Source organism: Pteropus vampyrus, unplaced genomic scaffold (genome assembly GCF_000151845.1).
Source record: "Pteropus vampyrus isolate Shadow unplaced genomic scaffold, Pvam_2.0 Scaffold115, whole genome shotgun sequence".
NCBI lineage: Eukaryota > Metazoa > Chordata > Mammalia > Chiroptera > Pteropodidae > Pteropus > Pteropus vampyrus.
The window spans coordinates 384336-407940 of NW_011888896.1; positions in this window are offsets into that span (position 1 = coordinate 384336).

The window sequence follows — 23605 nt, forward strand, 5'->3', positions numbered from 1 at the left end:
GAAATCTTGCTGTCAATATTATGTCCAAGGAAATGAGGTTTGATTGTTAATTTTGTTCTTTTTTTTCTTCATATGAACATAGTAGTTGATTCTCTTGACCTGATTTGTTCTGTTGAATGACAATCATGTTTCTAGTTTGAACATGGAATCTTGCTTTAAATAGCAAACAGAAAGCACTGCTGAGTCCTACAGTTGAGGGGTGTCATTGGCTTCTATGGCTGTATGTGCCATGGCTGAAGTGTTTTTGCTATTAGTGTTTGCCAAGTTTATTCACTATTTATTTTACAGGTTACCTTTCTGTGACATAACATGTTTGAAAAAAGTTAAAAAGCAGCGTCATATGTCATGAATCTAGAGACTAGCATTTTATATACATCCTAAAATGAAGAATTCCTTCTTGTACAAAAAGATGAAGGAATAATTACTCTGTAAAAGTCAGTTTAATGTGTTTGCACATTTGCCTCATCTATAGAATGAGCTGAAGCATACTGCTGCCTTAATACTTCAAAGTCCATTGATATGCTTTAGTTAATTTTAAAGGCAAAATTAGCCAAACTTTATGTATTAACTACCATATTTATGATTATGTAGCATTGAACACTTTCCCTGTACAAATCTCTTTGTAGTTCTAGTTCTATTCTTGTCCTAGTTTTCGGCCAACTGTACTCACTGCACTGTTGCTGCCTATAGCCTAAGGGTGACTACACCAGTCACCAGTGCTGTCCCTGATACAAAGTAGAGCATAACCTGTAGAATCAACACGCATTATATCACGTCTCAACCGTATGAATTCCTGTTCCCGTTTTCTTTGACCTTAGAATCATATAATGTGTTAGAGATCATATGGATACGCCACCCTGAGCCTGAGGAGGTAAAACAACATGCCGAGGTCACATGACTAGTAGATTCAAATTCAGCTAACATTTTTTCAGGAGGCTTTTGATACAAAACCTGAATTTTAAGACCTTTGGCTTTCCTGGCTTGCTATACCTACTGTAGGAGTGGAGCTGCCTGCTTTCGAGCCTCATTTTGCCTGAGAGCCCTAGTTCCTGAGCGTTCCTAATCATTCTTGCCTCATCTCCTGATTTGACAGTCTTATGAAGAAAGTATTCAATTCATCCGTTAGTTCAAAATATTTATTGAGTACTTAAGAGTCTGAGAAGGCAGGTAACTTTTGTCTCGCTCTCTCAGTGTCATCAACAATGTCTCACAGACAGGAAAACACTTCTCAACTTAATCCTTAATTCTCTTTCCAGTATTACCATTTTTTAGGACAGCGATTTTTCTAAAATGTCATTTGAAAATTACCATCAGACAGTTCTACTGATCCATAGAGCTTTAGGAATAGCTCATGGTGTGGGAACTTCCTACATCCAAGGAAAGAGGAGGTAATGTTAATATCAGAGGGAAATCTAAGTCATTTTGGTCTATGTCATTGACTACTAGGTGTTGATAGGGACAGTCCATGTATGATCTTTAAGAGTGAATCTAACACTGATCCGAAACCCATTGCGTTATATAGATGCTCATTAAACGTTTATTAAACGTGGCCACAGATTAGCAGTCTTATTTATCCTTTCCCAGTTTCATGTAAAAAACCCACGAAGACTGCACCAGTACTGGAACCTAAAGAGGAAAAACCCTGTGCCAAAATCCATTGGGAATTTATACTAATCTAGTGTCGATCCTTTGATTCATTGACCCAAATTAGCTGCAGAGTAGGTAGGAAAAAACCTCAACTCAGTCACTGTTTCTAATTCAGGACACAGGAGCTACACGGCCTAGAAAATCAAGCCCCTTATTGGCCACAAATATCTGAGTTAGCTAGAGATTTATACCCTTTCCTCAATGTCCCTCAGCTTCTTACTGTAACCTGCATTTTAGAGACTATGGGTTTCAATACTGGATATAACTGCAGATTCAAGAAGGAGGAGGACTTTGCATTCTTGGGTGTACAGTCACATAGAGAAAGACTTGCAAGTGGGTGGAGAGCTGAGGATCCCTGGACTGCAGCAAATGCTGGAGAGTGTACAACACTTGTGCAAAGAACATTTGCTTGACTCTAGCAGAGCCAGATTACCTCAAAATCAGAGCAGAAGATACTTGTACCTTAGTCCAGCAGGCACTAGGATTGACCAAAGGTTCTTATGAGTCCACCTCAGTCCAGATATAGATCTGAAAGGAACTGAGCTCCTTTATGAACAGGGAAGATGACCAAATGCATATGAAACCCTCTGGTAAAGTTAAGAGCATAGGTTATGGAGGCAGAATGCCTGGCTTTAAATGTTGGCTCTACTATTGACTAGCTGTGGAGTCCTGGGCAAATGACCTAGTCATTTGGATTCTCAATTTCCTCACATGTAACATAGGAGTGAAATCTACTTCAGAGTTTGTAAGAAATAAGGTAATGTCTGTGAAATACTTAGTACTCTGTCTTGCACAAAGTGTTTAAATAATTGTTTCATTTTTATGTTCTGTAAAGAAAGAATATGTTGAGATAAAGGGGAAGAATGAAAAGGGAGTATTCTGAAATACGCAAAAAATAAAAGGAAACCCCAAATGCAGATTCCCGTAGGAGGTATGAATCAGCATAACCAACACTATGGAAAACTTCATTGGTCATATGGGTAATTTGATCCTTCTCCAAAAATGTAAAGAAAAGACGAAAAAAATAAAAATGAAATAGAGCAAATGGAAATGCAACCTTTGAATTATAAATGTACCCTAGCAAAATAATAATAATAATAATAATAAAGAAAACTTCCCTGAGTTAACCAAAAGAGCTAAGTTTATGCAGATAGTATTATTATGTCTATACAGAGATAATGAAAACTACTAGTAAGACATATCTTTACAATTTTTTTTTAATTTCACGTAATTAGATATTGGAAGGGAGCATGCAGAAAAATCATTATTTACAATTATGTTATTCCAAACCTGGAGGATGCAAGAAAACAAATGGAAAAATTATAAATGAATTCAGAAAGATGGCTAATTGCATAATAAATATATAAAGATTAATATAAAGCAGTTGATCACTTAGAAAATATAATGGAAAAAGATCTCATTCACAATAGTACTATTACTAATTTAAAAAGCGAAATATAAGTGAAAAATTTGTAAGAAATACAGGACCTTTAATAAGGAAACTATAAAACTTTCCTGTGGGACTTAATATTCAAAGAAAGAATTCTTGGTCAGGTTCATGTAAAGATTTTCCTTCCCCCTATAATCTAGAAATTCAAAGCCATACCCAAATCTCAATAGGACTTTTAAGGAAGCTGGAAAGATGTTTCTGAAGCTTTTTTGGACAAAAAAAAAAAAGACAAATAGCCAGAAAAATTCAGGAAAAATAAATGAGTTGGAACAAGTCCCAGCAGATATGAAAATCTTTTACAATGTTAGAGTTATTAAAGTAGAGTCATGTTAGTCCAAGAATAACTAGATCAGTGGAACAAAAGTCTAGAAATGCTTCTCGCTTTTGTGGGTGAAAAAAATGGCTTTTCAGTGGGAAAATTCAGGAAAACTGGCTACCTACTTGGGAGGTGAAAAGTCACTTATACCATTTCTCAAAAGCCAAAACTATAAAATGAAAGAGCAAAGCAGAACAAGTAGGAAAAGATCTCTAATACCAAATAAAGATTAATAATCTTTAAAAAAGAATACTACAAATTAATTAGTAAATGATGAGCACTCCAAGAGAGATGGACATGAGTAGATAATTCATACAAGAATAGGTACATATAGCCAGCAAACTTATGGAAAGAGTTGTTCAACCTCATTGGCAATACAAGAAATGGACACTCATGGACTATTGGAAATATAAAATTGTTTCTGTTCTGGAGAGCAGATAGGCAATGTCTTTAAAGTTAAAATTAAAATGTGAATCTCTTTTGACTCATTAATTTCACTACAGGAATTTATCCTAAAGAGATAAACATGTAGATTGTTTTCACTGCAACATTGCTTATCATAATAAAATATTAGAAACAACCTAAATTTCTATCAAGTGATTAAAAAGCTAATATATTGATAGGATAATACAATGTAGCTATTATAATGATCATGTTGATCTATAGTTACTAACATGGGAAGATGTTCAAGGCATAGTATTAAGAATATTGTGTTTAAAAAGCATTTATAGAATATGTGTAATATAATTTCATTTCTAGATAATTGACTATGTTTACTTCTGCATTTCAAGGTATACCTAATAGATATTTATCAAAATAGTTTGTCTTAGTGGTGGAGTTGTAAATATTCTCCCCAACACTTTAATTTTTCCAAGATTAACAAAAAGTTATTTTTGATGAGTCAGCAGCTAAATTTTATTTAAGAGAAATGCTTCCTACATACTAAATATTAGTCTATAAAGAGTTCAATATCAAAAATCAAAATAAGTGAAATTAAATTTCAGAGTACATATATACATCCTACCTTGGCTCTTCTATAATTGAATGTCTACACATTCAGAATTAGTTCTGACTTGTGCTGATAATTTCTGATTTATTCTTATGACATGCTCTGAAAAAACTAGTGTAGTTGTATAAAATTTGCACTATGTGGACTATAATGATTTATTTTATTCTTGTTTTTGAAATAATGAATTATCCTTAGAAAATATTTCATTTCGTTTGAAAAAATATTCTTCAGGTGATGAGAACTACCCGATTTTGGGAAAACTGTGTTTACATTTCTAGTAATGAACTCTCAGATTTAACTTGTGTTTAATAAAAACCCAAGATGAATTTGGGCTTATCAATTTGTTTTGGATGTTTATTTTGATTGCAGCATCCGTTTGAAATCCAATTGTAAGCATCACTTCTAATCAAAGTACTTTTAGTAGGTGAGACAAATGCATTTGAACAAAATGGTACCCATGTATTATTTAGTGAAACATTTTGCTTAGGAATTAACACCATACATAATTCCATTTCACAGTTTATTCATGTAATTTGGGTTTTTACATGTCTTGCAGTTTCTTTTATTATGGAGCAAGTTTTGAGTTTATTAGCTGGTTTCACGTAGTCCTGTTTATAGACCTATCACTGTAGCTTCTAAGTGCTTCACAGATTATGTTTCCTTTTATGTTTATCAAACTACATTTCCAAATAAATGAAAACTCCTAAGTTGCTGGAATTCTTTGCCTTTTTACTATCAGCCTGCTGGTTAACCAAATTAAGAACACTGTTTTCCAGAGTTTGTTCCACCCAATAGTAGGCAATTTATCTGGAATTTTTTTCACAATGAAGAAAATACTAACCCTATTCACATTTACAAATTTATTTGCATCCTTTTATCTTTATCTCCTGTTTCATTAGAAGCGATGACCCTCCTTCTTATTAAGCATAATTTCTCTATCTTTTCTCTGAATTACACAGCTCTGGCCTCTTTGTGAACTTTCCTCTATCAGGTATTCCCTGAATCCTGCAGCTTCATCCTCTCCCTAAACATATAAACACCTCGATTTCTTTCCCATCTTGACTTTATTCTGCCAGTACCTCTGGTTCCTCTCAGTTTCCTTTGCAAACATCTTTTCTTACACTCAGCTCTTAAATGCCAACCTACTTTACTTTCTGACTTTTTCCTCTATACAGTTCTGTCGACTGGCATTAGAACCAGGCATCAGTATCACCTTTGTGCTCTCAAAACTTTATCTCCAACCTGTGCTCTCAAGCCTTTATTTCCGACCTGTTCTAAGGACCACATGGACTGCCAAATGGAAATCACCTGGGTGTTTCAGACTTCTCAAAGTCAACATGTCTAGAATTGACTTCTTCTCAGTCACAAACTCTAACCGCAGAACCAGCTCAAAATGATTCTATCCTGTTTAACAAGGTACTGAGTAGTTTTCTGAGATAACAGACTGAAAACATAAGTCATGCAGCCAAAGCGTACACAGAAGAGAGATCATTGGCCTCACCTACACCCAGAACCAAAGTCTTGTCCCCAACTCCAAACCAAAGGACCAGGATGTAACTGGAAGTTGAATACTGGAACCTTTTCAGAAGCCAAGGGTGCGTTGTCCAGGAAGATCTGGCATTGATGTCCCTTTATCATAAATGGCCATGTTCCAAGGTCCTCCAGTTAAAACTTGCCCCACCAGCACTTCCTGTCCCCCCTAACCCCTCAAAAACCCTTGGCCTGGTCCAGCGAGCAAGAAGGATTTGAGGATTAGGTCTCTCATCTTCTCAGTTGGCACCTTTTTAATCAATAAACCTTTCCTTACTCCAAACTTTTAATGTTTTGAGTTTTGGCCTTTCAAAGCATTGGGCACACAGACTTTGGTCAGGTAACAAAAACTTTTCCTCTTCCTGTATTTCCTATCTTAGTGAATGAAGACGACTGGTACCAGGTTACCCAAATCCAGTAGTCATTCTCAATCCCTCCTTCTCCTATGTCCCCAGTCTTGGATCCAGTTGGCCACTAAGTTGAATGGCTTCTATTGTCTTTTTACCTACAGACCCCAACTCACTGCTAGTGCCTCGTTCCGAACCCTTGTTACTTCTTTCTTGGCTTCTGTCATGGCATTCTCACTCACTGCTTGGCCTTTATTCTTGCCGTGCTTTAAATCTGTTGGCCACACTACCAGAGTGATCTTTGTAAAACAACTGATTAAAATCCCTTAATGTGTTTTAGGAAAGAACCATAAACACCTTAGCTTATACAAAAACCCTGTCTCTTTATCCTCACCCTTTGCTATACTCCCACTCTACCAACCCGCTTGTCTTTCCTTAAATACACCATACTCTTTTATAACTCTGTTCTGACATGCTTTTCTCCATTTCTCCACCTACCTAAATCTCATTCATCCTTCACAACTCAACTGCCATGACTATTCCAATCAACTATCCACCCTGTTGGTGAATGATGGATCCCCACCCTAAATAGTGTGAGATGGCTGAGCACACAACACCTAACACTGGTCAGAGGAGATTGGCAACAGTTATTAGTCACATATACTCAGTCTGGGGAAGAGGGCACTGAGTGCCAGGCAAGCCACCCTGGGGTTGCACTTGAGAGCAAAATGAATCAGAAAGGGTTTGGGGAGGTAAGCTTTGAGGGTAGAGTGGCCCTTTTCTTCTATGGTGGTGGTGGTGCTGGGGAAGGGGAGGTGATTGGTTTGTTTGAAGAGTTTCACAGGCTGCAGAGAGGCAAGACTCAATAAGTTGAGGACAGGGTGGATTGTAGCCAGTCCAGTTGAAAGAGGAACTAACTGGGTGGAAAGCTTTTCCCACTGAGTGGTAGGCATATATGGCACGAGTAGGGGAATTTACAGCTAAGCCTTTGCATTCATTCATTCATTCATTCATTCATTCATTTTTACAGTAAGTGCTTACTAAAAGCTAGCTGTCATGATTATTGGTCTGTCTTCTCTTGTTACTTTCTTGGTTTTGCATCAGAGGGAACTGCTCATGGTATGAGATAAATCCCAGAAGCACCATGTCCCTGGGTTTATATATCTTAAAATATTATTACCCTTTGTGGCTTTGGTAAAACTGGAAGCTTGAAAAATAAATGAGTTAAATTAGACAACATCTCTGGCATCAGCACCCAGCTTATTGTAGGCCAATAATTTTCAAATAGTTTGTTATGCATAGAGCTCATCTGGAGTGCTTGTTTAAAATGCAAATTCCTAAGCATCCCTTCTTCCATTCTGATTCTGAGATAGTATGTGGCCTAGGAATTTGCAAACTTTAAGAAATACCCATAGAGGTCATAAGAAACATTATGAAAGGCCCTTTTCTCTCACCCCAGTGCCGCTGCAGCTTCTCCTCCTTCTGCTCCTTTAGAGGGAGCTAAGCCTTTAAGGCAATACATGGAGTTTAAGGCCTCATAATACAACAACCTCTTGGAGAAAGTCTTCCTTGACCACCCCTAGTCAGAGTTAGGTATCCTTCCTCTCTGCTCTAGAGAAAATCTGAGGGTGTTAAATTCTTTTTGGAAGAAGATGGGTCTGCACAGGCACACTCCACAAACAGAAACAAATAAGCACCTTTTACATTATCATAGTTTACCATTTATTTGCCTGCGTCCCTGACTAGAGTGATATAAATGTCTTAAGTGTGAGGACTGTGTCTTTCATTTCATAAACACATCTCTGTGCCTCACACATAGAAAGAACTTAGCAAATATTTATCGGAAAAAAATATTTATTATGCACTGATTTGTGGAATGTATCTTATTTTCTGCATGAAAATGTACTCGCAATGCATTTTAAAAGTAAAAGTTCAATACACTGTGATTTTACTAAAGAATAGGGAATCTGCAACCAGGTGGGTCCTAGCACTGCTCATTTCTCCCCGGGGGAGTGTCAGAGACAGACTGGGGAACTGGGGTGCACATTAGAAAAACAGCAGCATCCAAGTTCTTGGAGCCACAGAATCAGGGAAAGAAGATTTGCTCCAAATGGTACGAGTTCCTCTCAGAAATACTTGGGGAAGATTTTTCAGGGAACCAGATGTCCTGAACCAGACATTGGACTCACTGAAATCATGTAATTTATGTTATTTCTATTTCTATGACCTCGTTCACCTCACTTCCAGCTCCCAGGTGGTGAAGACTTGGAAAACTTAAGTTAACATACCTTTCTAAATACCGCACGCGGTGACTAGGGAGGGGAGAAGTCAGCTTCTAGCGCAGATGCAGTTTAAAATCCTCTTCTCCTATTTTCTTATACTTGCTCTTTGGCTTCACTCGTGCTCCATCTATTTGACTTTTCATTGCTCCTCGGTCCATTGGCCTTAACCAATCCTCACATCCCACCAAGCCTCAGCAGTCACTAGAAAATCTTCAATTACGTTGAACCACCATCTTTCCACAAAATCACTCAATGAAACCTAACCCTGGATCAAACTCGTAATCAATCCCCAATTTCCAACTTTATTTTCATCATTTCATTTATGCAAGCTCTACTTAATCAAGGTAGCAGGTGCTGCCCAGTGTTTTCCTCTAATTTGCCCTTTAAACCCAGGACTTTCCCGCTTCTACTTCTGTCCATGCCATTTATTCTCCATTTATTCCCCTTTTTCTAGATACATTTGGAAATTAATTATTAATTTTAAGATGACCTGTATATATCTCTGAGTGTAGCATTTAGAAGATGAGCAAAGTATTTTTCTCTCTGGAAGGTGGGTAGAATGTGGGAGCAGCTATTCATAGATGTCACTCAAACTATTAGTGAAAGCAAATTGCTATAAACCACACGATAGGAAAGAAGTTGGGATGGCTGAAGCTTAATATAACAAGGAGTTGCTAATCAGGAGTTAATACTTTCCTCCTATCATTTAATTCTTTTTGCCCTAGAATTTAAGCTTCTTGAGGTGAGGAATAAGACCTAGCAGTTCTAGTAGAGGGCAGGCACTCAAATGTTTAAGGAGTAAAGGATTGTAATGGTTTGCTTGGTTTTTCTACCTGTAAAATTTTCCCTCTCCAGTTTTACACGGAAATATACATACAAGCATATATATATATATAAAAAAATTAAAGTTTAATTGTATCACAGAAGAACACAGAGATGTATACCCTTGTTTGTACATTAACTGTAAATTGGAAATCTGACATTTGTGTCAAGTATGGAAAAATTGGTTTTATGTGCTTTTGAAGCTCAGCTCTGGATACCTGCCATCTTGCTTCAAAGAAAACCTTACTTTCCATGGTTAAGAGGAAAAAAAAGGAATCCATAAAAACATAAAAGTAAAACCAATCCATTAAAACATTTATTTCTCTTTATTATTTTGGTTGGATGAAACAAGCATCGAACTCTCTTAACCTTATTCAATCTTTACCTTGAAAACTTTTAACAGCCTAACTCAAACTTAGATTCTAAATACAGAAAGTACATAACATTGGACAGTATTAATTTTTAATGTGTCAATTCAACTTAGTAGGGGGAAAAAAGCAATTTATGTGCTTCAGTAATAACTTCCACTTGTTTTAAACTTGTTTTATTAAAGCTTGCAATTCTATTTAATTGGCATGTAATTTAATTGCCACATAAGTTATTTAATTATATGCTATAAATGGAAAATGTTGTTCATAGGCAATTATATCTCTTTTGTTAAAATCTGGAATACTAGATCTACCTCAGTCTTGTGTTTATATGTAATTCCTTCATGCTGATTATTTGCATTGCATGATTGAGTTATATTATTCATTAAATTGAGTTTGCCATTGTTTATAATAGGATGTGTGTGTATACGTGTGTATTTTTTATTGTATTTCAGTGAAATTCAGAGAGCCAAAAATTAACCTACTTTATTAATGAAAACAAAGGCCCAGAAGACCTGTGTTTCTTTCTTTATGGAAAGTACAGTATCACAATTCTCATACGTGCCATTCATTTAGCCCAGGATGCCCTACTCTCCATTCTCTGCCTAATTCAAGCATGTTACTTTTGAAGATTTACCTTTGCTGTTACTTCTACTTGGAAGGATGTTCTGGCCTCACTAAGACTTTTCTCTCTGTTTCTTCAAGCAGAATAACAATACAGAGTCGGACAGAACTAGGGTCTAGTCTTTATCTTTCTCTAGGATGGCAACCTTGGATCTTAGTAGGCTCTGATTTCTTGGTTAAAAATCAGGGATAATAGTTACCTTATTGAGTTGTTATAAAAAGAAAATAAGTCTTATTATACTTATTATATATCTGCACATAGATAGCCTGTAAAATATTTAGCTCTCTTTTATTATGTGTCCAATAGATGTATGTTGAATGAATAAATGGGTTACAATAATCTATTTTTTCCAGCTTTATTGAGGTATAATTAGTCAACTACACCTATTAGTCTATTGACTCATCTGACTCACTGCTCTGTTTATCCAGGGATAGATTGGTGGTCTTTGGTCTCATGTAAGGTAGAGAGAATAGTACCTGTCACATAGTAAGTGGTTGGTAAATTGTGAAAACCTCTAGCTTGCCCATCTGACAAAAAACTCATAAATACTTCAAGTAAACATCATTCATTTAACAAATATTTGTTAAGCACATACTTTGAGCCAGTCACTGTTCTATAGGCAGGTTATACATCCATGATAGTCTCTGTTTTCATACTGTTTGCATTTTGGTGGAGAAAGACAACAAAAAGCAAAAGACAGGTAAGTACAAGGTGTGTTGAGTGATGGTAAGAGCTATACTGAGAAATAAAGCAGAGTAAGAGGCAAGAGAATGTTTGGAACAGTTGCTATTTTATGTACTATAGTCAGGGAAGCCTGAAAGTGACAATAGATCAAGAGACCTAAAGGAAATGAGGGAGTCAGTCATAAAGATGATATCTGGACATAGAGATTTCCAGGCAGAGAGAATAGCAAGTGCAGAAGCCCTGAGGAAGGAGTGTGTATGGTGTGTTTTAGGAGGATCAAAGAGCTCTGACTGGGGTGGATTGAGAGAGAGGGAGAGTGATAAAAAATGACATCAGCAAGGTAGCAGAGAGCCTTGTAGATCGGTGGAAATATTTAGACTTTTAATCTGAGATGGAAAAGAGTATCAATTAGGATTTGGATACAGAAATAAAAACACTCTGCTATGTAAAGCAGAAAGTGGTTTATGCTAGGAGTAAGTGCTTGAACTTCACCGGAAGCGATAGAAGGATAGCGTCTAGGCTGAACCTCCAGAGATAATTTCAAGAACAAGCTATTAAAGTGTCTCCCAAGGGGAGTTACTGTCTCTTCTCCTATTGAGAAGGTGGGGAGTTTGAAGGACCATTTAGCTACAATCCAGGGATAGCAAACCACCAGCAACACCACATCCACGTCTTGCCACCCAAAGAGTTAGTGACTAGACACCAGAACCCACGCAGAAAAGCCCAAGGTCTCTACAATGCTGCTTACCAGCGCAGTGGTCAAATGGCAGGAAGATGGCTTCATTTACTTCTGTAGCTCAGATATGGTTTGGGTGCCTGTAATTGTGAGAACTTAATTTTATTACAAAACTTGGCTTTTTAGCATTTGTAATGCAGGGAGGCGGTCTAGAAGGAGGCCCCAATAGATGCTGAGATTCAATCACTGGCTATTCTCTCACTATCCACTACTGGCAGCCACATAAGGAAATCAAGGAAATACATGATCTGCACTGAGTTTTAACAAAACCACTCTGGCTGCTGTGTATAGAATAGGCAATGGAAGACCACTAAAGAGGCCATTGCAATAATCCAGTGAGAGATGATAATGTTTTGGTGTACTCTTATGTTAGAAGAAATATTATAATCTAATCCAATTTACTCATCGAACTGATGTTGTTCATATTCATTTATTCATTCAACAGTTTATGTATTTTATAATAAAATAGACTGTGTCTCTAAATATCAAGGAATTATATCTGTGTGATCTTATTGAAAATGGCTAAACATTTCTGTTAAACCATTAGTGAAATATGTATGACTATATACATCAAAGCTTATTTAAACCATCTTCCCTATGATGGCTACATACACCCAAAGATTTCAATAGATTTAAAATTTTTTCTTTCATTCATTAACATTAAAAGAGAAATTAGTTTATCTCTTATTTTGAATTCACTTGGCTACATGTAAAGCGTGTCAAAGCTTGTGGAAAAACTAGTTATGGACAATTACTCCCTCACAGACATGATAGAGGACGAGAACACCTTGCACATTTGGCAATATTGCTTACTTATCTGACCGTCATGGAGACTCATCATTTTATAGATCGTGATGTGGCAAACATTCTGATAAAGAGATCAAGACTATGTAGTGAAAGGTGGTTTTTATAAGAAATTTGGAGTTATACTGTTTTTTTTTTTCCAATTCTTAAAATTTGCTTTGATGTAGGCTTCCAAAATATGAATAAATGCCACCTGATATTTAAATTAGCATCCGAAATACATGTTGTAGCTTTTAAGCAGATGATTCAAAATCAGACTTCATAATAAACATAACTTTTTTGTGATCAAATGTTTTATAGGTAAAAGTAATTCAACTTGCCTGTTTAATTACTGTGGGGTACATATTCACAGGTGATGATTGTAACCACATTACCTAGCAACATTAAGTCACTTTATGTTTGAATTTTTATCCTCCTTCGTGCTTTTAATCTATTTAATACATATTTCATTTTTGAAAAGAATGCTTTCTATAATAATTATTCTTGTGCAATCACATAATATATTAAGTGAAACAAATAAAAAAATGGATATCTTCTGTATATAGTAATGAAAGAGGGGTACCACACACGGAAGAAGATAGGTTACCAAATTTCTTTTTTTTAAGATTTCATAAGTTTTATTTTAGTGTACCTGATTAATAAAGGGATAGTATATTGTTGGTAGTATGAAGTAGATGGTTAGGTTATGCTTTAAAGCTATCAAGTTATATTTTTATATAAAAAAGACTTGAATTAAATAATCAGTTCTCATTCCTCAGTTGTCGCAGGTCAAATACATTTAATGAAGAAGAGATTTCTAGTTTATTTTTAAAATATTTCCTCACACTTCATGTTTAAGAGTATTGCTTAAATGGATATAACATGTACATGTTACATGTACACATACATGTAAATAGATGTGCATATATGTATACATATATTGTGTTTACATGTATATGTACATATGTATTTTTAATAAACTGAACTATTTATGAAGGCAGGGGATTTATATGATTTCTCATTTTGTATCTTTTATGGTAGCTCATACATACAAACACCCAATAAATATTTGTTGAATAAATGAACCTAAGTGCATACCACTGAATGATACTCAATGGACACAATGGACACAATGTAGTCCTTAGATTTATTTTGACATCAAGGGAAATTATCATCTCTTTTGCATTATATTTATTTTCTCAATTTATAATTATAGCTGTTTACTTAAAATTTTTAAACTTTTCTTTGGCAAATATTATAGTGATCCAAATTTCCCAAGGACCTTAGGTGTGTTTTTCATGGGGGTATTTAAGCGCTATTGATACAAATTGGTGTCTCTGGGCCCTTGTTTCCAAACTGCAACCATTAAATGTTTTCAGGTACGATCAATATTTTTTTTAAGTCTCCAAATTTAGTTTGTAAAATTGCATCCTTGGACTGTGGAGCAATTATGCTCTTGTATAATGAGAAATATTTTAACTCTTTCCTAAGACGACACACAAAGAAAAGGAAGATATCTGTATCAAATGGTGAGGCTTTTTTTGTTTAACGAAAAGCCATGTTCCTTTTATTTTTATATAAAAGCCTTATAAGCATAAAGTAGCTTTAAAAATCCTTTCTCAGAGTCCACATCCAAACATACTCTAATACTGGGTGATGCTCTTTCCTGAAACACTTTCTCCTCCACCTATCCCTATATTCTCTGCCACAATTCAGGCACTCATCTCTCTGGAGCCCTTTTAACAGCTTCCTACTTTACCTTCCTGATCTCAACTAGTCTTTCTCTCTCCCTCCACACTGCAGTCAGGGTGATTTTTCTAATGGGAAAATCTGCTCATATCACTGTCATGTTTATATCTTCCAACAGGTAGCTGAAGCCCAGATAATAAAACTCACACTTCTTAGTTGAGCTTTCAAAGCCCTTTTGGGCTGAGATTCTCTCCGTCTCTCTAGCCACACCCCTCTCCCTGCTCTCTGTTCTCCAGGTGGACTGGAATACCTTCTGATCAGTGAACGTATGGCTTCTCAGCCTATGCACATGCTGTTCTTTAGTTTCCAATGTGCAGCACCAGCCCCTCTTCATGTCCTACTTCCCACCTTGTTGCCTCACAACACTTACTCACCCTTCAAGAAGTCAGGCTTCTCTGCGAAGCCCTCCTTGATCCATGAGAGCAAGTTGCCTCTGTAGACCCCTGTAGCATCTTCCATGTACCCAACAAAATTATAATGCTGACATACTTGATTGTACTCTCTCTAGGGGTAGGTGTGTAGATAGAGATTTTTCTTCCCCAGGAGGCAGTTAGATTCTTGAATATAAGAATCATATCTTGCCCTATCAGTAGTTCTAGTGCTGGTCGCAGAGGCTGAGACATACCGGGTATTCACAAAAGATAGGTTTGTTGGTATAAGATCCATCTGGGAGGACCATTGTCTGAATTAGTTTCTGCTGCTGTTGACAAAATGCTATTTGTTCCTCACCAGAAGGTGTCGCCTTCGCTCTACATTTTCAGCACAGTTTTTGGCTTTTTCAGCTTTGCTCTAACATATTAATTGGGTTGTTATGGGAAGGAGATGATAATTTAGGCACTGTTTACAGAATAAAACTGATTTAACCTTCATTTTTTTCTGTGCACATTTTTTTACAAATGTAGTGTTCCATCTGAAATTGCCAAAGTAAAAAGGAAGACTTCAAATTTAAAACATGATCAGAGCAAAATAAAAATTCAAGATAGGACATCAAGTTAAGAACACAGGAAAAATGTGAAGCACAAAATCAACACCTCCAAATGGTAATGGCACAATAATAGCTATAGCCACACAACTGTTTCTTTCTATCTCACAAGCAAACCGCAAATTGTGTTTGGTATTTGAGCAAAAGCGCTCAAATACCAAATTTGAGGGAAAATAAGGCCCAGAATGAAATGGGCCTTGTTTGTAGGGTATCTTTAACTTTGAAGAGCTCAAGATCTTAAATAAAGAACTATTAATCATGGACCTATGAACATCATACGTGTAACATGTTTACAAACTGAGAATGAGGGGAAATGGAGAAGCAAACAGAAAATACAAGAAGATAATAAATGATCCTCAAAGGTGTGAAGACATACAATGAAGAAAATTTCAAAAATAAGGTAGAAAGTGGCCGGGTACACTTACTGAATACTTGCAGCTCAGAGCAGAAAAGGAGGTAGTCTTGGAATCAGATGATACAGGTTATGGATTTTAAAATGTACTATCTGTGTGAGCTAGGGCTATTACAGATCTGACCTCTTAGATGGTTTGTATTTTCAACATGAAATAAAGCCTGTCGCCAGTGTTGTGAGGGTCAAATAAGGTAATGCATGTAGACATACTTCATGTTCCTTAAAATGTTATATTAACATGAAATTTTATTAGAAAAGCAAAGATAACATTTATTGAGCATCTGCTCATGACAGGAAAGTGGTGGGAACTTTACATCAAAACATCTATTTCTTCCAATGGGCAAGACTTTCTCCTAGACAATGAATTGCAACCACAATGCCCTCCTTCCTGCATCCCCTGTTTTTCTTGACCCTGTCACCATGTCCCAATAAATCTCTCTCAGATATGGAAATGATAGATGTTACCATTCATCCCTAAACATTGAAGGATCTTCATGAGGGGTGAGTTTTATTGAAACTGATAGTTTTCATCTTCAACTGCCTTGTAGTAGTAAGGAGTTAGAATTAGTGCTTCTAAGGAAGTTCTTGATGTGTTTGCCAACAAATTTCTGGTGGAAGCTTTCTTTTGAAGGAAAAAGAGGTAAAAGAATTTGTTATCAGATGAAGAACACATATCTGATAAAAAATAGACCCTTTTCCAGGTGGATAAATAAGACTTTTTTTTCTTTTCATTCAAAGTTTTCTTTATTACAAGGTGAAACCAGTTTTGGAAAATGATACTTTAGGACAACAGGAATATCTTTTCCTGGGTGTGCTCTCAATAAATGTTTACTAAATAAATTGTGGTTCATCCCTATACCTAAAAATATCAACAATCTACATTTCTAAGGCTATCAATATCAATAGAGGCACAGAATTATAAGTCATCTAGTGGTTTGAGATTTCCGTTCTAGAAATAATTGGATTTGTACAGGTAAAATATGTTTTCTTGCACGTACATACTTTTGGATGCACTGAAGTAAAGAGTGTTATTATCCTAATGAACTTTACATGGGCTGGGTGAAAAATAAATAGCAAAAACTAAAATGGTGAAAGAGAGGAAAGAAATTACACGATTTTATTCAGTTTAAGATGCAGAAAACAAGCTCTACAGCAGTATGTCCTCAATTTGATCCTAACATTCTCTTTTTTTTAATTTCTCCTTGGCTTTTATATAGATTATATTTGAGGTATTTGCTGCTGAAAGAAACCAAACTGTGCAGGAAATTAACTTTTCATCCTAAAAAAAACCATAGATATTTGGATCTGTATCATATGAACACTATTAGAATAACTAGCAATCTATGCAATGGATTATAACTTCCGTAGATTTTCTTGTGCACTTCTGCAAAACTTCATTATTTCCATGGCTGTTGAACTGAGACCATTGCCAGTTACTAAAAAGGCAGGTCAAATATTATGTCAATTGCTGATGAGCAGCTCTATTCCTTGACAGGGTTACCAGTGCTGCTATTTGATGTTTTGTACACAGTGGAATTAATGTCATTCCAGGAGGTAATGATAATGAACTAAACTTCACATTCTCAAAGAAGACTGGACAGCAGGGCAGTCTTGCACTTTGGTCTTTATCTGTAATCAGATGATTTATCACCACAGATCCTGTCTGTCAAGTTCCCTCAAATAAGCCGAATTTATTAGTACAGGTTGTTACTCCCTGTTCCGATAATGAGCTCCACTACTGGTAGTTGTTCAAAGAGCCACAGAAAGCAAAGCAGAGGATCTGTCATTAGATAGCAGACTACATAGGCAGTGGGAATTGGATATGGCTTTTAGCTCCATACCATTGATGGTAATTTTTGGTTGCTTGCCTGATTTGCCTGGAGCAACTAAAAACATCACCTTGGGCGGGTTCAGGCTAATTGGCAGCCTACATAGTGGTGCCAAATTTGAGAAATGATTGACAACTGGATATGTATACTTAGACGTATGACTTTTCAGTTCATAGTCATTAGCACTCAGTCACTCATTCAGGGCTGGCCCGCCTCAAAGACATTAGTGGAGGCCAGCCATCCGATAAGACCAAAGGGCTCTGGGGAAGAGCAAGCAGCATGTTCTCACCCAGGTGTTCATGATTCTTGTTGCATCATTTACCATCCCTGCACAGGAAAAGCTGGATGCTTAAGGCCTATTGATGACCTTGTGTGACACTCATTTGTGTGCAGAGGTAGTTCAGGCTGGACGCCATCTGGCCTGACTTGGCCAGCCGTTTCATCATGTGGCTGCCTCTTCATGCTGATGGATTTCTCTGAACGGCTGAGTGTGTCGATCATTAGCTAAGTATCAAAAACAATGTATCAGCTTCAGTGTTGCTCATCATGTTTCTTCTCAATCTAGAAATGATAGACTGTCTCTCTGTAACTTCTCTATAATTTTAAGGAACACGCATGATTATAAAATCGATTATTATAATATCTATATATTAGATCATCACCTTTACAGTCTAATCGCATCTCAAACTCTGTTCTTTCTATATTTATTCATCTAAAACATTTTTTGTGTGTGTGTCGTATAGTGCTCTGCTGTTTAATCAAGCTTGTATCAAAGCTAAAATCCATATGAACAAAGCAGTTGGCGCTCCCATCCATAAACAGGGCTGAAGTCAGATGTGCTATGAACCAAAGGGTTATACCTTAGTTAGGAAAGACATTGAAAATTATACAAGAAATCTGAATTTTCCCCCAGTCTGAGGGAAAAAACATCCAAGCAATTAAAGCATTCATGAATGTCACCTGATGATCATCCCCAGTTTCTATCTTTGCTGAACTTCCTAAAATCTCTGCTGCTTCCAAAGAATGTCTTTCTCTTCAAACTTGGCCTTGAGAATTTTCATTTACCCTTTGAGGAAAATCTACTCCTTACTATATGGGCTGGAATTGCCCAAGGATCTAGTGGCCTTCCCAAGTTTGTTATTCAGTAGAGAGAGGAGCACCCAGGAACCCCAGCAGGGCATTGCAGAGTGGATGGTGGCCTTTCAAATCCTGCACAGCCATTTCATATGGGGGAGTCACCTTAAAGGAGCCATCTTTGAATCTTCCCAACAGCGTAGTTGTTCATATTTTTCTTTATCTCTATTTGCCCAATAGCTATCTGCTGGCTCACCTGGACACATAAATGCCTGCATGAGCTTCCCAACCACCGTTCTTTGAAGGACAAACCTTCCTTTCTAGAGACAATAGAGTTCTAAGCTGCAGCCATAAACTAGAATCTGGTGGGCAGAATTCTAACCACGGATAATTTTGTTTGGCCTGTATAGTGTTCTTAAAATTAGAAATTTTCACCTAAACGTGTTTTTGTTTTCTTTCTTTTTTTTTCTTGCCTTTCTTTTCTTTTCCTTTCTTTTTCTTTTCTTTCTTTCTTTTTTTTTTTTAGGTCCTTTGGAAAAATAAGATATGGCAATTTTAAAAGGCAACAAACAGCGGAGCCAGGAGCTCAGTTTTTTAGGCAGGCCCTGTGATCATGTCTGCTACAGGCCTGTCACTCCCTAGGGTCTTATATTTTTCTTTCTCCTTTGGGTTTTTAAGATACCTGGCTTAAGACCCTAAGACGGTAGAAAAATATTTCAGATAAGATACCACTCTCATGGTGGAGATGGCAGAACTCATTCACATACAGAGCAGTGTTAGGTTCTTTATTCTCACTCTTTTCAAATTGTGATTCTTGAGTCTTTCAGGAATAAAAAGTAAAACACATTTTTTACTAAACCATATACTCTCTGTGGCTGTTTGTTTAGCTCCACAAGACTTGACAGAAACTTTGAAATTGCCACATATAAAGATTGGATCGAGCACCTAATATTAGGCCTCAGCCTCCTTCCAGCCAGGAGGTGAAGGGATCTCTTTATTCCAGGGTTAGTCAAGGGTAAAAGGGGATTGTCACAGTCTGTATACCTACAACACCCTATAACCACAGAGTCAGAGTTACCTAGAAGAAGCCTTATAATCCATTAAGTTCAACATAACTCTGTATGAGGATCTCCTCCAGAACACCAGGCCACTTCTAGAGATAAAGAACTTGACCAACAAACATTGCACATTCCATTTTTGGACACATCCTCTATAATATGGATATAAAGTGTGCCATTTCTCAGAGACTTGTTGCAATGGGATTTCTCATTGTTGTTTAGTTTTGGAAAGTTCTTCCTTTTACTGAGCTAAAAATCATTTAATAACTTCTCCTAATCTCCCATGAAACTTCTCAGTCTTTTCTCTCTCCTGCATAAAATCCTTTCAAACATTTATGACACCAATACTTTCCATAGTTCTATCATATTCAGTTTAGGCATCACCAGTTATTTCAATATTTTCTTCTATAGAATGGTTTCAATAGTGTTCACCATTTTAATAAACTTATACTAATATTACATTTTTAAATGCAATTTTTAAATTTTAGAATGTTGAATGTAATATTCAGAAGTAAGTAAAACAGGCTTTTTCTATCTTAATTTCAGCAGAAGTTTTATTGGCAGAGAATAAAATAATAGGTGCCAATAGAGCTACCAGGTTGTACAAGTGCAGGGGGCGCCATTCACATTGTGGTCTATGAGAACAGCAAACTCTGGAGTTGTGCATGCTGTGCACAGTCTGTGTGATCCCATACTGAAGTCCCAGACACATCATAGAGAGAAGAGGAGAAACACACATAGACTATGCATTAACCCACCTCTCGCCAGCAGGATATAATAAGAAGACAATTTATTGCAAAGAGGAAGAACCTAGTGGTGAGGATTTCATTGGAGAGAGCTGCGAACGTGTTGATTTCTCTGTATTCTCATACCCACCTGCCATGAATAAAAGGGAATACTTCTTTTTACTTTAAACCAAATGAAGAGGGCCTTTGAGCTCAACTCAGAGAGCTTAGGCCTTGCCTCTAAATTTTGAGAATGCAGTGGCTGATATGTACCTGAGATATAAGACTATCATGTGGGCACAGTGTTCCAGATGTGATCAAGTCAATGGACTCGATCTGAGCACAAAAGGACTTATACATCTAAGAATGCAAACCAGTATCACACTGATGTTTTTAGTTGCCATGTCACAAACTAGATTTATATTGAGTTTCCAAGCAACCATCCAGGTATTTCTCAGATGAACTGCAATGTGGTCAGATGTCTTGATATTTTATATGGGCAAATAATTTTTTTTGAGGCTAAATCAAGATCGACTGGCTATAGAGGCAGCATCACTAAATGTAGATTTGTGTCTCACTTTGTCTACTTAGTTGGCCAACCCATTAATCACTCTGAGCCTCAATTTTCTCATCTGTACCATGAGAATAATAACAGCCCCCACCAAATATGAGATTTATTGAGATAATGTGTGTGGGTGCTTAGCACATTGGAAGCACTTAACAAACATTGGTTCCCTTCTGCCTTCTTGATGACACCCTCGATTTGTGGTTTTGCTCATCCCCAGACACCCTGCAGGAGACAATGTAATAAATGGGCTGAGCCACTGCTAAGGCAGTGTCACCACTTATAAGCATGTGACTTTGGATAAATTACTTTAATTTCCTGCTTCTCAGCACCCTTCTCTGTAAAAAGGAGGAAAAATAGTATTTAAGATGAGACATGACATCTAAAGCCTTTAGACAGGAGATTTGACTTTGAGTGGTGACATACAGATGATATATTATTGAAGTGTACACTTGAAATCTATATAGTTTTATTAACCAATGTTGCCCAGTAAAATTAATTTAAATTAAAAAAATTTTTTTTTTATTGTCATTATTGCTGCTGCAGCTACAGCAGAGCTTTTTATTTGCGTTGATGACAAGGCCTACAACTGTTCTTCAGAAATCTGGATAAAGGATCTGTTTGAAACACCCATAACCTCTGTGCTTACTTTGGGAATGACTAAAGCACCTTCAATTTGGTCAGTCTGAATTTCTAGCAGCAAGTGGTAGAGGGAAGAATGGCCACATAATTTTGACCCTTCAATTCATTTTGACCCATATTTCCTAGAAAAATCTTTTGCCAATTCCTCTGAGATGTATCTTCCTCAAAATTCTAGGTATACTGTCCAGGTCCCCCAAAGTGACAAGATTACTTTGATTCTATCACTTTCATTTCTTCCATCAGCTCCTCCTTTTTTTCAAGTTAACTAAAGAGGAGTTGCTTCCCTCATGGATTCCTGTGAATTCACTCTCCTGCTGGTTCCTCTACTAACATGGCATAGTTCTCCATCTTCCCTGTGTCATCTATATTTCCTGCTGTGCTGCTTCTTACTACCTCTCTGGACTTTAGGGAACAACCTGGCTTATTAGGAGCTAAGTTGCAAAGAGATGGAAAAAAGTAAATTTAGGCTTGTCCTGGCCAAAATTTGAGATTTGAGATATAATAGTGTTTAACAACCTTTTTGTAACCAACAGCTCCTTTTATACTTTTTTAAAAAATCATCATAAACCTAATGTTTTGAAAAAGACTATTTTTATTCAAGAATGATAAATAATGTCTTCCTATGTGAAAGCCAAATGTACCAGAATGAGATGACTCATTATAAATTCTGATAAAAAAGAAAACTGTTAATTTTATTTAGCTTGGATCATCTTGTCTTCTGCAAACATATTATTTCTTCTAGACTTGTGGAAATCCTGAGAACAGCCTGCAAATCTATATTATTACCTTAATAACCCTTAAGGAATTGGAAACTCCAGATTAGAAATTGGTGGATATAGTTGAAGATGATGATTTAAAACCCTAAATAATTTATTCCATTTTTATTTATTCCTTTAATGTTAAAATGCTTATCTTAATTACTAATAAGTCATAACTAAGTTCTCACTTGTTCAGAGATGAATTAGCTACTTTTAGGGGAGGAAAAAGCAAGAACTCTGGATCAGAAAGATCTGGTTCTTAGACTCTCAAGCTAGTTGACCTTCATTAAGCTAGTAAACTTCTCTGAGGCTTGGTTTCATCATCTATAAAAGGTTCAATAACACCTGCCTTATGAGATTGATTGATGTGAGCGTGAGATGTTGTATATAAAGGGGAGATAGTGATTGGCGCAGCATAAGTAGTAATTAAAGTGTAGTTACAATTAAGAGAATGAACAAGTTCCCATTTTCTGAATGCTTAGAATACACGAGGCCCTCCTCATTTTCTGATGAGAAAACTTGAAGGCTGGACACTGTCAGTTGCTTCCTCAAAGTCACATACATATTATATGGCTATATTAATCACTACAGGCCAGATTCTCTGTGATAACCAGTAACCCCCAGATCTCAGTGACTTTAAACAGTAAAGATGTGTTTCTCATTTGTGTTCATGTCCATCATGGCTTTGTGGTTCAGGTTGTCCTCACTTGTGAGGACAGACTGAGGAGAGCATCATCATCTGAAATGTTGCTGATTGGTGGGGCCAGGGAAAGAAAGATGAAGAATTCTGTAGGAGCTCTTAAAAGATTCTACCCAGAAGTAACCCACATCATTTTCTACTCATATTTCATTGGCAGAACAAGTACTATAGCGATACCTAATTTCAAGGTGATGAGATGTACAAGTCTCTCCTATAACCTAAAGTGGAGAAGAACCAGATATTGGTGAATAGTAACTCCTTCCACAGTGACAGAATTCTCTTTCAACCCAGGTCTCTGATTTACCTATGGGCAAAATAGGTGAGCTAGAGCCTCTTACCTCATATTAAACCGGTTCTTTATAACATGGCCCTATTGGTATATCTGAAGAAAATTCTCACAATTTAAATATCCCATATGTGTGACTATTCAAATCTAAGTGCAAAGTCATGATGCCAAGCAAAATGAAGGGGACCGATGGGTTTCCTACTTTTTGTGATAATGGATAATCGAA